Genomic DNA, 16,308 nt, shown 5'->3' with positions numbered 1-16,308 from the left:
CTCATTGTCATAAATAGATCAAGTAGACAAAAATCAATAAAGAAATTTCAGATCTGAAACAAATCTGTGAACAAATAGACTTAGTTGATATCTGCATAGTATTCCACCCCACAACACCAGAATATAAATTCTTCTCAACTGTGCAAGGGGTTTTCTCCAAAACAGACAACATACTGTCTAGAATATGCTTACATAAATGCAAAGAAATTGATATTATTTCATGTATACATTGGATCATAGTACAATGGAATTGGAAATCAATATCAGAGGAAACCACAAGCATTTATAAACATATAGAATATATCCCCCTAAACAGCTAATGGCTCACAGATGAAGTTAAAGAAGAAATTAAGCATTATCTACAACTAAGTGATGATGCTGATATACATACTGGAACTAATGGGACACAGTGAAATCAGTCCTATGAGGGAAAATTTTAGTGGTAAATTTATGCATCTGGAAAACAGAACATACTAAACTAGACAACCTAATGTTGAACCTCAAACTTTTGGAAATAGAACAAGTTAATGTAATAATAACAAAGAAAATAATAAAAGAATGAATGAATCCAAGAGTTGGGTCTTTAAAATATTAAATAAAATTGATAAATGCTTACAAGACTTTATTTTTTAATTTTTATTAATTTTGAGAAACAAATAGCAATGAGACAGTTCAAAACCAATTAGTAGGACAGTTTCAATAATTAATACATTGTAAATTGTTGTCTTCATACTGGTTATTCATAGTACAAGATGCAGACATGATATCCTGTCCAAACACTATTAGTACAAATCTTTCTTCTCATTGAATTAAGAGAAAGTAGCTGTATATCTATCTTAACTATTTTGTATATACAGATACAAAACGGTACTTCATTTATATCCCCTTTTTTGTTTAGTTTTGTCAGAGATGAGTATTCCCTTGCCATTTAAATATTGTAGATGTATGAATTCAGAAAAATAATCCCATATAGACCAATAGTCCATAATAGTAGTAGGTTATCCAGAGGACTGGCAATGTCAGCAGTTGTTGACTTGAGCCTTTTACAGCTCAGCATATTAATATGGCTTTACTATTTATACCTCATTTTTGTACTTTTCTGCTAGATGGTTAAGACCAAGATAAAACAAGACCTATATAACAAGAAATGTAGCTTTAGTATCTGATAAGGTCAGTCAAATCCCCTCAGGATTTATCCTGAACCCCTATATGGCAGTTTGTAGATCCTTTGCCAGTGTCAGCCGTGTGAATGAGTCATTGCCATTGCTTGACCAGTTTGCTCTCTGTGAAAGGCTGATACAATGTTTTCTGTCTATGTGACTCTCCTTAAGCACACTCTACATCATCAGTCACTTTCTTCTGTGTCCCCATAATCTCCTTGATCAAAAAATTTGGGACACAACTGAGTTACATGATGTTGCAGTACAGATTCTCCTATGTTCTGATTCTTCAATGACATTGAAAGGCTAGGGCTAAACAGTTGGCTGTCCTTGCAGCCCTTCTTTTTCTCTAATTTTTGATCTGCAAACTTAGGTTGTTAACCTTCAGGAAAGAAGCTTATTGTTATTACCCTACAACATAGGCAGTTGAGTTTAACCTCACTATCTGTCTGAATATCAAACATCTTAGGCATGACATGGAACAGGTATTTTCCATCAAGTATTGATATGTTAAGCTTTAAATTCCTACAGAATATGAGGAAGAAAAAATAGAAAAATATTTAAAAATTAAGAATAACCAATTACATATTTTTACACAGAAATTTAGAAATCTAACCACATACAGCACTGTAGCAGGACAGTCCTATGACATTTTTTTCTTGTCTCTTGTTTTCATTTGTTACCCTTTTTTTTTTTTGAACATTTACTTGAGAGACAGTATGGCAGTAATTGGTATGACATGACAAGCAGTAAGTATTTAGAAGACCAGAATGACAGGCTAGCCAACTTTATAAAGAAAATAAGAAAGATTTACATTGATGTAATTAGGAATTACCAGGGTGAAATCATGATACATCCTGGAGAAATCTAAAAGATCATTAATACCTACTTTTATAACCTTTATCTAACAAGATGGAAAACACATACAAAAAATGGACAGATTCCAAAATACGTACGTGTTACAAAAGCTAAATCAAGCATAATAAAAACTCTAAATAAACTAATAACAACTGATGAAATTAAAAATATAATTAAAATCTACCAATAAAGAAAAGACAAAATCCTGGTGAACTCCCTTTGAATTCTGCAAGACATTTAGAGAACACCCAGTGCCACTACTTATCAAATTCTTTAATGAAATTTCAAGAAAAGCAATACTCCTAAATTGATTCCTGAGTGCAAACATTACCCTGATACCAAAACCAGAGGATGATCCAATCAAAAAAGAGAACTACAATCTAATATCCCTAATGAACATATGTGAAAAAATGCTCAATAATGTGTTTGTAAACAGACTACAGCAAATCATCAAGGAGATTATACAACATGACCAAATAGTATTCATCCAGGAATGCAGAGATGGTTGAACATACACAAATCAATAATTGTAATATACCATGCAACAGAGCCAAGTTCACCTCCAAAAACATCCCTAGGACTTTCATATGGTTTTGGGGGGAGACATATAATCACCAACAATAACAGATGTCCACTGTCACCACTGTTATTCAGTATATTTCTGGAAACATTAGCCAGAACAATTAGAAAAGAAAATGTTATAAAAAGAATAAGGATAGGAAAGGAAGAATTTAAATTATCACTATTTGTGTATTACACAATACTCTAAGTCACATTCTGGTACACAAATAACAAAACTTGCCAAAAGAGAGACTAGGGTAACTGCCCCTATTTTGGAATAGAGCCAGTCTTTTTCCATTGCCTTTTCAATTTCTTCCATCTTGAAATGTACACTCGCACTGGTGACACCACAGTGAGCATCCAGGCTTTCGACCTCAGACTGGTCCTGCATCCCTGCTCACTCTTTTTGTGGTGTCCGTCTTCCTGGGCTGAGCTGCTGCTGGACCTTCCAGATCTCCAGCATGCAGATGCCACAGTGGATTCTTCTTCCTTTGTTCCTGCAGATGATCATGGTGCACTGATTCTGTAAGCCTACCTAATGGACCCCCTTCCAGAATTACACATTTATGTTTTATTGATTCTGTTCCTCTAGAGAGCCCTAACTAGTACAGTTTCCATTCTCTCAATCCTCACTTTAAGGATTAAAGTTAGACACATAGTCTTGGGAATTCTCAGACCACCTCCAAGCTATAACAAAGAGCACATCTTGGAATTGATTACATCTTGAAGATGTATAGAAGTAATTAACAACTTATTGAGTAGTCCCAGTCAGCTGTCTTATTCAATTCAGCTTACACAACATTTTCTTTTTGAATGTCTTATAACTCCTGTGGGCAGGGAAATATACTACATAGTGGGCAAAAAACTCTAATGAAAATCTAAAAGCATCACTAACTTGCAGTATGGGTACGGACACAGGAGACGTAAAATTCCCCCCAAAAAATAGAATTTTGGAAAAGGCCAGGAAATGTAGAAATATTTGTTACAATTTTGGAGGTTGGTTCCAAGAAACAGTAGAAATCTACTTTCCTAAGCAATGAAGACACATGCACACATATTCGCAAATACTCTCATGTACCAATTTCCATTATGATAATCAGGAGTATTAGGATACTACTGGAAATTGGAAACATTCATGAGAGAACCTACAGGATGCCTAGTTCCCTTCAATTTTTCATTAAAGAAAAACGTATACAAAAATTAGACAAATAGTGAATAACCATGATGTGAACTTTGTAAAGCTGCAAGGTGGATTTTAGGATTTGAATTGCCAAACTCCCAAAATACAATTAGGCTTAAGTAGCATCCAAGGTACATAGCGTTTTAGAAGGCTGAAGATCAATTACCAAGTACAGCTTGCTTACATAGACTTCAACCCCTTAGAGACAGATTTGGACATGCCAATTGACCATACCTAGTTGCTTTTTGTTCCCAAGTCTGACAAAAGCCTGGCACAAATAGATCACATCAACACTGGAGAGCACCCAAGCTGGAGGGACTTCTGTTTAAATATCTTGCTAGCTGGGTTTTTAGCTTTAAAAATGAATGGAACTAGCAGCCTCTCAAGTTGGGTAAAGAAATTTTGTGTCTTAGTATTCAATATAAAGTGGGCTTGAGAATCATCTTCTATCTTTGGGGTTGATGTTAAAGGGCTTAAAATGTCAGTAGACCCCAGAAGACCTCATCATGCCTCCTCTTATTAATACTTTCTCTTGTAAGTACTAACATGACTTCCATAGATTAATTTTTGAGTTTATGAAAAAGAATAATACACTGCATGTTACTTAAGTTTTCATCAACATCCTGTATTTGAGATTCATCCTGGTACAGTCTATAGTCAAAATTTTGATAGCATATCAATGTAGGGATATAACCTAATCTGTCCAGCCCATTTTCAGCTGACATTTGGACTGGTCCTAATTTAAAGGTAGAATAAAATTCTGATATGCAATTTTTGCACATGTCTTTTAGTATACTTGTGTATGCATTTCTGTAGGGTAAATGCCTGGGAATGGAAGTGCTTGGTCCTATAGCACTGTCATGTTTAAGAAGATACTGACAAAGACTTTTGCTAAATGGTTGTATCCGTTGTTAATCTCAAGACTAGTGGATGAACATTCTATTGATTTACATGTTTTACGGTACGAGCATTGCCAATAATGTATATTATTTCGAATATTGTGAATATATAGTAGGAAGTTATCATTTAAAAAATTTCCCATTGCATATTGAATTACAAGATTTGAAATCTTTTCAAAGATGTATTCTCTTTTTGACTGTCCTCTGTTGAGAAGATCCTTGCCACATACCTTTATTTTTTGTTCTATTATAATATCAGCTATTTTCTTTCATATTTTTTTCATTTATGTATTTGGTACAGGGTCTCACTATGCAGCTCATACGCATAGTGATCCTCCTATTTTCAGCCTCCTCAGTGATGGGATTACAGGCATGCACCACCATACTGGGAGTTGGTAGCTAGCTCAGCATGCCCCAAGGGTGGAGCCAGCATAGCATGCAGGACTGGGGATCAAACCCTGTTCCCTGTGCTTGCCAAGGCAGGTGCTTAGTCTTTTGAGCTATTTCACTGGCCCTGAGTCTTTTTCTTATTCACTGGTATTCACTTTATAAACTCAGAACATGAACCTTGTCCTTTGTTATAAGCACATATATGTCCTTATAACAAATGTTAACTCTCCTCTCTTGTCTTTCCATTGCTGTAATAGTATCTTTGAATGAACAGAATGCCTTGATTTTAATATAAATTAATTTAGAAATGTTTTCTGTTATGTCACTACTTTATTCTATTTATGGGATGTTTTTGTACTTCAGATTATGACACTATCCTCCAGCATCATCATTAATACAATCTATTATTATCTAGTTTAAAAAGTGAAGTCTGGGGCTGGGGAGATGGCTCCTTGGAACAAGTGCTTCCCTGGCAAGCGCAAGGGCCTCAGTTCAAGCCCCAGTTCTGAAAAAAAAAGAAAAAAAAATGAAGTCTGATAGAATAATCTCTTCTGGGTTTTCTTCAGTTGTATCTTTAAATATCTTTGGCCCCCTTTTTCAATTTAACTTTCTTAGCCTTTTTTAAAAAAGGTTCATATAAAATTTAAAATTAGCTTGTTCCAAGAAACATGTTTGAATTTTATTTTTTAATTTTTAAAATTTAGTACATATTTGTAGTAAATAATGATTACATTCATTGAGGGGCCAATTGATGTACATAACACATCTTAATTCCTTCTGTTATCCTTTTCCCTCTCAGTGCCCCCTCCCAGCTCTTGCTCCCCTCCCCATTTGCAAAGGAATCTCTCTTCACAGATTTTGATGGAAATTTGAAACTACGGAGCATGATGAGGTTAAGTGATTGAGGCTGATCATCAGAGTATTACCAGAGTCTTAGCTACAGGCCTGACTACAAAGATTCAGCCACCTTGAAAGTCCTGAGAGCAGAGAAAGTGGTGGCACAGACAGAGAGGAGTATATTTCAGTATGGCAGCAATGAGAAGACATCAGAAAGCTTTCTCCTCTATATGGGTATAGCTCCAGAACTTTAAAGGAGAAGAACAAAATCAGGGAGAAAAGTGCATGTGTGTGTGTGTTCGTGGAAATTCCTGTGTTATTCCTAAACTTCTAAGAATAACTTTTCATATTTTTTCTATTAAATATGACTTTGTTTATGTGTGTGTTTCTTATATTAAAGTCAAGAAATTTCCCTTTTGTTCTTACTTTGCTGATAGTTTTTTAATTACTAATGGAAAAGATTGTAGAATTTCATTAAATGTTTCATCTGCGTCAATTGAGATAATTCTATGTTTTTCCTCCTGTTCTGTTAATGAGTTGAATTAATTTGCTTTCAAGTTCTAAACCACATTTTGTTTTCTAGAATGAGATCAAACTCTTAGAACTGAAATCTAGTTGGAGTTGAAATCTGGTGTTCCTTGGTTCAGTAATGTTAAAGTAATATCTCCTCACTGCTACTGTGGTAGAGGTTGTGGGACCTGAAAAATGATGCAATTTCTGGTTAGATATACAGTGTACCTAGACAGACAGACAGACAGACAGACAGACAGACAGACAGACAGACAGAGATACGAGGTGAGAAAAAATTGATATGACCAACTGGTTAATATTTGATTTCCAGTTCAGCATTTTATTATTTTTTTTACCAGATCAATATCGCTGTAGGTGTCTGGATGGAAACTGAAGAAATCATGAGCATTAATTTAGTTTTAAGATTTCTGTACATGTCTCAAGTCATGTGGATTTATCTGACATTATTTAGATACATTTTATTTGAATTCTGTAGCAACTCACATGCATTTTCTACATGTGTGACCCTGTCTTATTGTTTCTGAACTACAACAAAATGTGATACATAAGAGATTCCCAATAAATGGTTTTGAACTTTTGCTCAATATTTTCTTAAAACATTGGATTCTTTCTCATTTCCTCAGATAGAAATCAGAAAATATGTTTAATTTTATCTTAGGTGCAACTGAATAATTTTTTCTTTCTCTTTAGATGGACTGTGGCAACAAAGAAGTGAATTACTTCTTAACCACAACGTTGGAATGGGCTTGGATGAAGAATAACTTGACTTGGACAATGTTTCAATACAATGCTGGTAGCTGCCAACTTGTGTGGGTATCAAGGTACCCAAAATTTTCATTTTATGAAGATAAAAAAAATTATATTAAAATCCAAACATTTCTAAGGCTCTTCACTGTTGCTAAGAAAAAAAAAATACAATGAAGGACTATATCAATAGCCAATACAGGTTTAATAATCAGAGTCCATGAAATTGCAATGCATTTCTTTGCATAAAAGTGACAATTTCCTTCATCCTTAAGCTTAAGACATATATAGCATATACTCTTTACTGATGCCTGCAGTAAAAATTGCTTCTCCAAGAATGCCATTGGATCCATGGCAGTACAGTTTACTTGGCAGACTTATCTGACTGAAGACCCAGCAGAGAATATGTAAAAGTAATATTTGAACCACCAAACTCTATGACATTTTGAAAAAATAAAAACTGGTACCTAGTTTCCTTGTTGCCATTGAATTCCATGTAAGTGAGGAGCATTTACTCTGATCTACATTTATTTTGGCTCAGCATGATTCTGGATTATAGAACAAATTCACTTAGTTTTACTAACTGTAGGTTCGGGGTGAATAAGGTAAATTCTACTTACTTTTAACATTGAAAGCTGGTGAATTTATTTTGTCAGCTATTTTATTGCATTGAACTGCAGTATGACTACATTTTTAAACATTAAATTTAACAAACTATAATTTGTAAATACAGTAAAGCACCTCCATTATTAGTGTCTAGTTTTATAAAATGATGTATGATTATGAAGAAGGAGCAAAATACAATGAATGCTTAAACTTTGAAAAATGTGTTATAGTAAAAGACCTGTTGACATTAATCCCCTTCAAAATAGTCCCCCTTGCTTTAAACATATATTCTATCATTCTTGCCACTTTCTGAATCAGATTTCTGTCGACCCAAAGTGAAGGTAGATTAGAACAAATGCTCTTGCTGACTGTCTTTACTAGATGTGACAAAAAATACAGTGGGCGCTGCTAACAAGTAACTGTCCAACAGAACAGCAGGCTCTTAGCAACCTCACAGTGCGTCCTGATCCTCCTCCTTCACTGGGTCTGGTATCCTGTGACTTCTGGGTCTTCCCCAAAGTTCAAATGACCATGAAACATAAATATATTGAATGGCTTCAGTAACTCAAAGCAGCCACAGCAGTGCAACTAAAAATTGAAAGATGACTTCCAGAGCTGCCTCAGACAGTGGCAGGAACAATGGCATAATTGTGTTCAAAGAGAGGAGGAGAATTCAGAGAGGGATTAATGGCAATATGTCTTTTGCTATAATGATGTTTTAAAAATTTACATATTCACATTTCAATCACACCTTACATACTCATATAGCCACCACCCCAATTAAGGTATAGACTATTTCCATCCCTCCAAAAGATTTGTTCATACCACTTTTACTTTAAAGAAGGGTCTACAGGGTATTTAGGGTCTCACCCCTAGATCGGACTTACAGTGATCCACCTTTTATGTCTACCAAGATCTAGGATTATAGGCACATGCCACCATGCCCAGTCTCAATTGCAGTCTCAGCATGCCCTGAGAGCAGGGCCAGCACAGCAGGCCCAGGAATTGAACCCCTGGCCCCTGTGCCTGCTTGCAGGCACTTTAATCTGCTGAGCTATTTGGCTAGCCAGTTCATACCACTTTGCAGTCAATTTTACTTCCCCCACCCTTTCTTCCCCAGACAACTACAATCTGGTTTTATCACTGGATGTATTTTGCATTTTAGAGATGGACTCATAACTCAGTATGGATTTTTTAGGGCCTGCCTTTTTTCTGTCACTCAGCCCAATGTTTGTGAGATTCATCCAATACATTATATAGTTCATTTTCTTTTCTTGGTGAGTAATATTTTATTTATGAATATACAGCAGCTTATCAATTTATTTATTGACTTGTTTCAGTATTTAGCTCCTACAAACACATAAAATGCCTGTGCACATGTAAATTCACTATTCTTAGATTGTTTTTTTTTTTTTTAAAAGATAGTTTCTTAGATGGAATTTCTGGTTATTTGATAACCATATGATTGTAAAAAAGTCAAGACATTTTCTAGAGTGATTGCATGTCTATATATATTTCCCTCATGGTCTATGACTGGGTTTTTGTTTTTGTTAATAATGTCTTTTGATTTTGTTTTGGTCTTTTTGAGACCAGGTCTTGCTAAACAGTTTGGGGTGGGCTTGAACTCACTTTGTAGCTCAGGCTGGTCTTGAACTTGCAATGATCCTCCTACTGCAGCCTACTGAATGCTGGGATTAGAGCATATCCCACCACATCTGGAAGTACTGTCTTTTGAATGTCAGAAATGTCCAGATTATCAATTTTTTATTTTATAATTCATAATTGTCTTTGCCTACCCAAATAAATATTATGCTGTATTCTTTTCTATTAGCTTTGTAGTTTTATTAGTTATGTTTTGATGTATGATCAGTGTCTACTACATTATTATATATCAAATAAAGTAAGGTTTAATTTTATTATTTTTTAGTTTGGCTATCTAATTGTTTGGCCCTTATTTGATGAATACTTATCCTTTCCTTGCTTAATTATCTTGGTGCTATGTACACATAAATGCAGGAACAGTATGTGTATTCATATATATATATATATATATATATATAATTTTTATTGATTGACTATGTTCTATTTCTTTCTGTTTCATATTTTACATAATTATACCAATATTATAGTGATTTCTAATAAGCCTTGAAATCTAGTAGCTTCATTTCTCCAGCTCTGTCCTTCTTTTTCTTATTTTAACGTGTTTGATACAGGGTCTCACTCTGCCGCTCCGTCTTATAGTGATCCTCCTATTTTCAACCTCCCCAGCACTGAGATTATAGGCATGTACCACCATGCCTGTTCTCAGTGGCTGGTTTAGCATGCCTGGGGGCAGGGGCAAGGCCAGTGTGGCATGTGGTGCCGGGGATTGAACTCTGGTCCTTGCAGTTGCCTAAACAGGCACTTAGTTCATTGAGCTATCTCACTAGCCCTTGTTCTTCCTCTTCAAGGTTATTTTCAGTATATTAGATTACTCTATTTTCATGAATACATTTTTAAATCACCATCTCAATTAAAAAATACTTCAATTTTAAAGAGATAGAATTGAATCTATAGATTAATTTAGGAAGAATTAATTTTTGAACACAATACCATAGGCCCTGCAGGGCAATAGCATAGCATACATGAAAAATTAGAGCCTCAGAAGTAGTACATGTCCTGAGCAGTCACCTTGGAAGAGACAGATCAAGTCAAGCCTAAGAGCAACCAGGATTCTGCTGAATCATTCAGCTTGACATCCTTAGTGTGAATGTGCCCTAATAGGTCCTTAACTGCTTCATGTCTGATTAGATATTTGGTTAGCTCCTGCCTGTCAGAGGTCACTTGTCTTCCAGCATATTTCTCCTTGCCTCCTGAGCCACTTATAGAAATGTATTGCTGTATTTCATTTACATGAAGGTGTTTTTCTTCCCTTAACAAGCCACGATATGCTATCTGATATCTACAAGAAAAACACAAACTAGTTACCAAATGAAAGGCTGCAGGAAACACTGGTGTCAGAATATTTCTGCTATAATCTCAACTTGATTCAATGGTAGATGTTTGGAAAAAGTTGAAGGAACAAATCGTGATAATTCTGAATATGAGTTTAAAGTCTTATTTCCTATGTAGGACTTCAGGAACTGCTTCTTTTGCTTCTCATTTTAACTGGAAGGTAGGAGCAAATACACAGGAAAATGAGATGTTCATTGTAAATCTCATCAAACAGAAGCACAAACTTCTTTATGGTTGAAATTTTTAGTTTTCACTCCGATTTTTAAAATTTATCTTTTTTAATAATGGGTTTCTTAGTATCCCAGAGGTAGCTTTCTTTCTTTAAATCATAAAATGACTCTAACTTAGCACTTGAGGGACAAAAGTTCAGAACTTCCTTTGTTCCTTTGGAAGAAACTCTAGGTAGAAGGTGAAGAAGGAATATTTACCTTTTGTTGCTCATGTCTCTATTACAAGTGTCTTATGGTGTTTCTCCTTCTAAGGTTTATGCTGAGTAAGCTTAAATTCACTTGACAGATGACTTTTTCAACTGCAAAATTCTTATTATTTATCTGATAAGTTTTTACCCTGCCCAGCACTCTAGTACACAGTGTGCACATGGAAAATTTTTGTTTGTTTATTTGTTTGCTTCTTTGTTTGTTTGAAATAGGGTCTTATGTTGCCTAGACTATCCTTGGCCTCATCGTCATCTTACTTCCGCTTCTGAGAAGCTCAGATCACAAGCTTCCATTACCACCCCAGGCGACTCAGAGACTTGTAAGATTGACTTCTGAAAAAGCTCACAATATGGTTGAGTACCAGGTCATATTATAAGAATAATTACAGTAGTTTCACTGACACTCTTATAAAGGAAAGAACTGTGTGGAAGAGAACAGGAAGTAGAACAGTGCACCCTTTTGGGGAGGCTGTGATGTGTTTTGAATTGGCAATGATATTGTTTTGAGATCTTGAAAGGTGCAGATGTAATTACCAAGAAGGAAATTCTGCTCCTCTTCAGGAGATATAAATTCAAATGCCTTTAGGGCAGACAAGTGATATAAATATGCAAAATGGAAGGAGGAAGATAGAATATTAAAAATGCCTATGGCAAATTGAAGAGTGTCTGCCTGTTTAAAGCCACTCAAGCTCAAAATAAGTTTTAAAAGCACTTCTGACCAAATAAACAAAAATCATCAGGGAAAACAACTTTCTTTCAAACTTGGATAGTAATAATTCCAATCACAGTGTGTTAAAGAACAGAAGAAATCTGGAATAAGATACTGAGGCAGGGTATAGAAATTGCAGATAGCTGTCTGTGAAAAGACTAGGGTAAAGGCCACTCTATTACCCACGAGTGGCATTCTATGTTAGAGAGAGGAGTTTAGAGAGTAGAGAGCCGAGAGTAGAGAGTGGGATTGTCAAATAGGTGTCATGACATAATACGTTTTGTTTTATAGGGTAATTTTTCCCCCTTGGGACAGCAGTACTATGAATCAAATAGCATGAGCTCATAGACACACTGCACAAATCTATGAGAGTATTATAAGGCCTAACCTAGGGAAGTAACAACATAGCTGGGGAAGGCATTTGGTAAAAGAAGAGACATCTGATGTAGGAAAAGCCAATCTCCCAGGAGTTCTTCCAGAGAAATAGGTGGATAGAGTGATGCTAAATACATACCCAGTTCAGTGTGTGCAGACGTGATGTTAGTCCAGCTGCAGCGAGGTCAGCCCTGCAGGCCTACTGCTCTCTCTTTCACTGCTTCAGCTTCATGATCCTCAACCCAGGTGAGAGGACATTCAGTTGGTACCTCTGAAACCGTCTTTCCTGCAGAGAAAAGGCCCTGCTCCAAACTGAACCAGCCATTTCATGTCAACCTACATATGTGGTCTTCTTCTGTCACATGAGTGTCATCTGTGAGTATTCAGTTTTCTTCACTGGGAGGAAGAACTGAAAAGAGCAGACACTTCTGTCTGCAAAAAATGTTACTCTATGTTAAAAAAAAAGCAACAATGCTAATACATCTTACAACTTCTAGCCAGGATCTGTTAGGCTGCTGCTATAGCAACCCCAAAGAAATGTATTCAATAAACACTCCTCCCAACCCCCTCTAAGATCTATATACCTGACAGTCACCCTCCTAGTGAGGCTGTCTTTCTTACATTACACCCACTAAGTGAAGATCCAAAGTAAAGAGACAGAAAATAACATCTTCTAACAATCTGCTTGTCATTTAGAAAAAGCTCACTGTATAAATGTCATGGAAACAAGCTGTTCTTGCAGAAAGAAAGAAGAAAGCTCTGCCTCACTTGCTTCCCTTTCAATTCTAATCTTCCTGATAAAAGGGTAACAAAAAGCAAATGTTAAGTGTTTGAAAGCAAATACCTCTGGAGCTTGGCCAGTGTGATTGGGCTTCACTCACTGGCTGGGAGGCTCCAAGCAATAGAAGCTCCACATCAAGCTCTCTGAGAGAAGATCAAGTGACTGCTCCAATGACACCCAGAGTATAGTAAGAACTCAAATTGAGGGCAATAAGAGACAATGGGTATGTTTCCTGTAATTAGATTGGACAATCTTTGCTCCCATACTGACTTCTGAAGCCAGCATACGTTTGATCAGTTAGTAAATGTTCCAGGGTACATAACATGTGTAGCTCAAAAATGGCCAAACAAAAAGCCTCTTCTCTGTTGTGAGTGAAAGGTCTTGTGCTCTCAACTGAAGAAGGCAGGGTGTGTTAAGCCTTTCCACTACTGTGGAAGCAATCTGCAAACCTAAAGGAAGGATCCATTGTTTTCAGCTGATATTAAGTTAAAAAAAGGGTGCCAAGGAGGTAACATTTGCCTCCCAAAAGAATGAGAGAGGCCATTGAGAAAGTGAATTATATAAACTGCAGAGCCTCTGCTTGTAGACAACCTAGGAAAGCTTATTAACACCTCTAGAAGAGGGTACTAGAGAGGTAGAGGTATGTATGTGTGTGTGTGTGTGTGTGTGTGTGTATGGAATGGTTTACTTTTTCTTTTTTATGGTACTATGGATTAATCCCAAAGGTTTCATATTGAGCTGCATCCTCATTGCATATTTTTTAAATTCTTAAGATCAGGTTTCCCTGAGTCACTAAGTTGCTCAGGCTGGGCTTCCACTTGTGATCTTCTGGCTTTAGCCTTCCAGAGAGCTGGGATTTCAGGCATGCATCACCACACATGGTTGCTTCTGTCTTGCTCTTTTGGAGGCTGAAAGTCCATGATTGGTATGGTTTGTATTTCCTATCTACTGCAAAGGAATTAGCTTCTGTTAATGGTCTAAAGGGAGCAATTACAAAACACCAATAAGATTTTAGAAGGGATCAGTTGTCCTTGGTCTCAAAGAAAGCAATGTCATAGTAGTAATGATGCAGTAGCACCCAGAAAAAGACTTGTGCATGTACAAATATTGCCAAAGGGACCTAGAAGATAGGAAAGGATCCTTGAAAGGAAATGACTTTAGGCCTATAATCCAGTGGCAGATTATCTAAAACTAGGAAGCTATAGATTTAACACACAGACACACAAACTGATAGGGCACAAGGAACAATTTGAGCTACGTCAATAATTTATAGTGGATCAGACAGGTAGATTTTTCAGAGTGCATCCTGCATCATACTCATTCCAAGAAGACTGGAACTTGAATAGAGTATTCTGGGGTGGGAATATATTGGAATATAAATAACAGAATGTTTCAGCAGACCAGGAAAGATGTCAGGACCTGAAATAAATAGGTTGGTTGAGGGGACAACAGGAACTATTTCACTGACAATAAGTATATAATCAAGGAAACACAGCTAGGCTCTGTTTTGGTTGGTTGATTGAACTATGAATAGAATAAGCAGCAAGAATGGGTACAAAATGTATTAAGAAAAAGTAGCATGGGTGTCAAATGAATGCACTTTAGTATGACCTGGATTTGCTCCTAACTGGCTCATTGATTTGTGTGGAACCTGAAGTGTCACTTCATCTACCTCGCTGTGTTTCCTAGTCTAGAATAGAAAAAAATATAATGCCTATATTTTAGACTTAGTTTTGGAATTGAGTGTTATACTTTTTATGTAACACAGTTAAAAAGGTATTTGCTATAAAAATAATATTGATAAAACTGGTATTTTTTGATATGTTTTAAATAATGAAAATAAATTATTTTTCATGTTGCACTAACTATACTTCTTTGTGATACAAGAAAGGCACGTCAGGATAAGACTTGGATAAGTACATTAATGATCTACTGAAATATTTTTCAAGTTTGAATAATTGTTGAAATTTGAAACTACCAGAGTACTTAACTTGCTTTAATGTTGTCTTGCTGGATGTGGTGGCACATACCTGTAATTCCAGAACTAGGGAACCTGAGGTAGGAAGATCACTGTGCATATGAGGCCAGCCTGGGTTACATAGTGAGTTCAAGTCTTGCACAGTGACACCCTATGTCAATCCATCCCCCGAAAACCCTGAGTCATTTTTATGTTATCTAAATATGTGTAAGCATATGATAAAAATCAATTCCATATGTTTATGGTTCTTTTATAAATATGAAAATATATTACATTTATAAATTAAATGCAATTGAAACTATAAAGCCAAGGAAACCCGAATTATAATCATTAATGAAACATATAACAAATTATGCTAAGATTATATCACCAGTGTTCTGTTTAATAGTAAAAGTTTTTGACTTATTCATAAAAATGTTACATAAAACAGTGTTAAAAATTTCACTAAGTTGGCTAATTCAGGGAAAACAATTTACACTATAATATACTTTGCCAACAAGAAAAATTTTAAATACTGTTTAATAAAATTTAACAATAATTGCAGAACTATTTTGATCATTGAAAATGTTTCTAAACTATAGTAATATTGAAATTAGAATTTCTATATAACCCAAGAATTACTAGAACGAGAACACAGTTCTTCACTAGTTTACTAATGCAGTACTAAAAAAATATTTAGGAAAGATAAAATTTGCAAAAAAAAAAAAGAAACTGTATTCAACATGAGTATTTATATCTGATCTTAGACTTATTTTTATACATTTATACTTCTGCTGGCCATGTGGTGGATCAATTCCACTCCCCTACTTTAACTATTGCAAACCTTCTTTTAAATAGCATATGAAGATATCTTTTGGACATTTTTGGACAAGAACATAATTATAAACTCAAATGCAAATGTGGGGCCCTGAAATTATTTCACAGGTTTCATTTTTAGGGTTTTGCTTCAGATAATATAGAGAAATTTGTGTGATGCATAGTAATTTCAATCTTCAGAACTAGGCATTCAGTCACTTTAGATTCCTCAGTTTCTTTTTCTTATTAGTTTTATTGAGAAATAGATATCAATGAGACAGTTTCAAAACTGATTAATAGGACAGTTTCAATAATTAATACATTGCATATTGTTATCTTCTTAGTGGTTATTCATAGTACAAGATGCAGACATGATATCTTGTCCAAATACTATTAGTACAAATCTTTCTTCTCATTGAATTAAGAGAAAGTAGCTGTATATCTATCCTATTTTGTATATACAGATACAAAATG

The sequence above is a fragment of the Octodon degus genome, unplaced genomic scaffold, assembly GCF_000260255.1.
Source record: "Octodon degus isolate 3935 unplaced genomic scaffold, OctDeg1.0 scaffold00124, whole genome shotgun sequence".
Classification (NCBI taxonomy): Eukaryota; Metazoa; Chordata; class Mammalia; order Rodentia; family Octodontidae; genus Octodon; species Octodon degus.
This window is presented reverse-complemented; position numbering follows the sequence as displayed.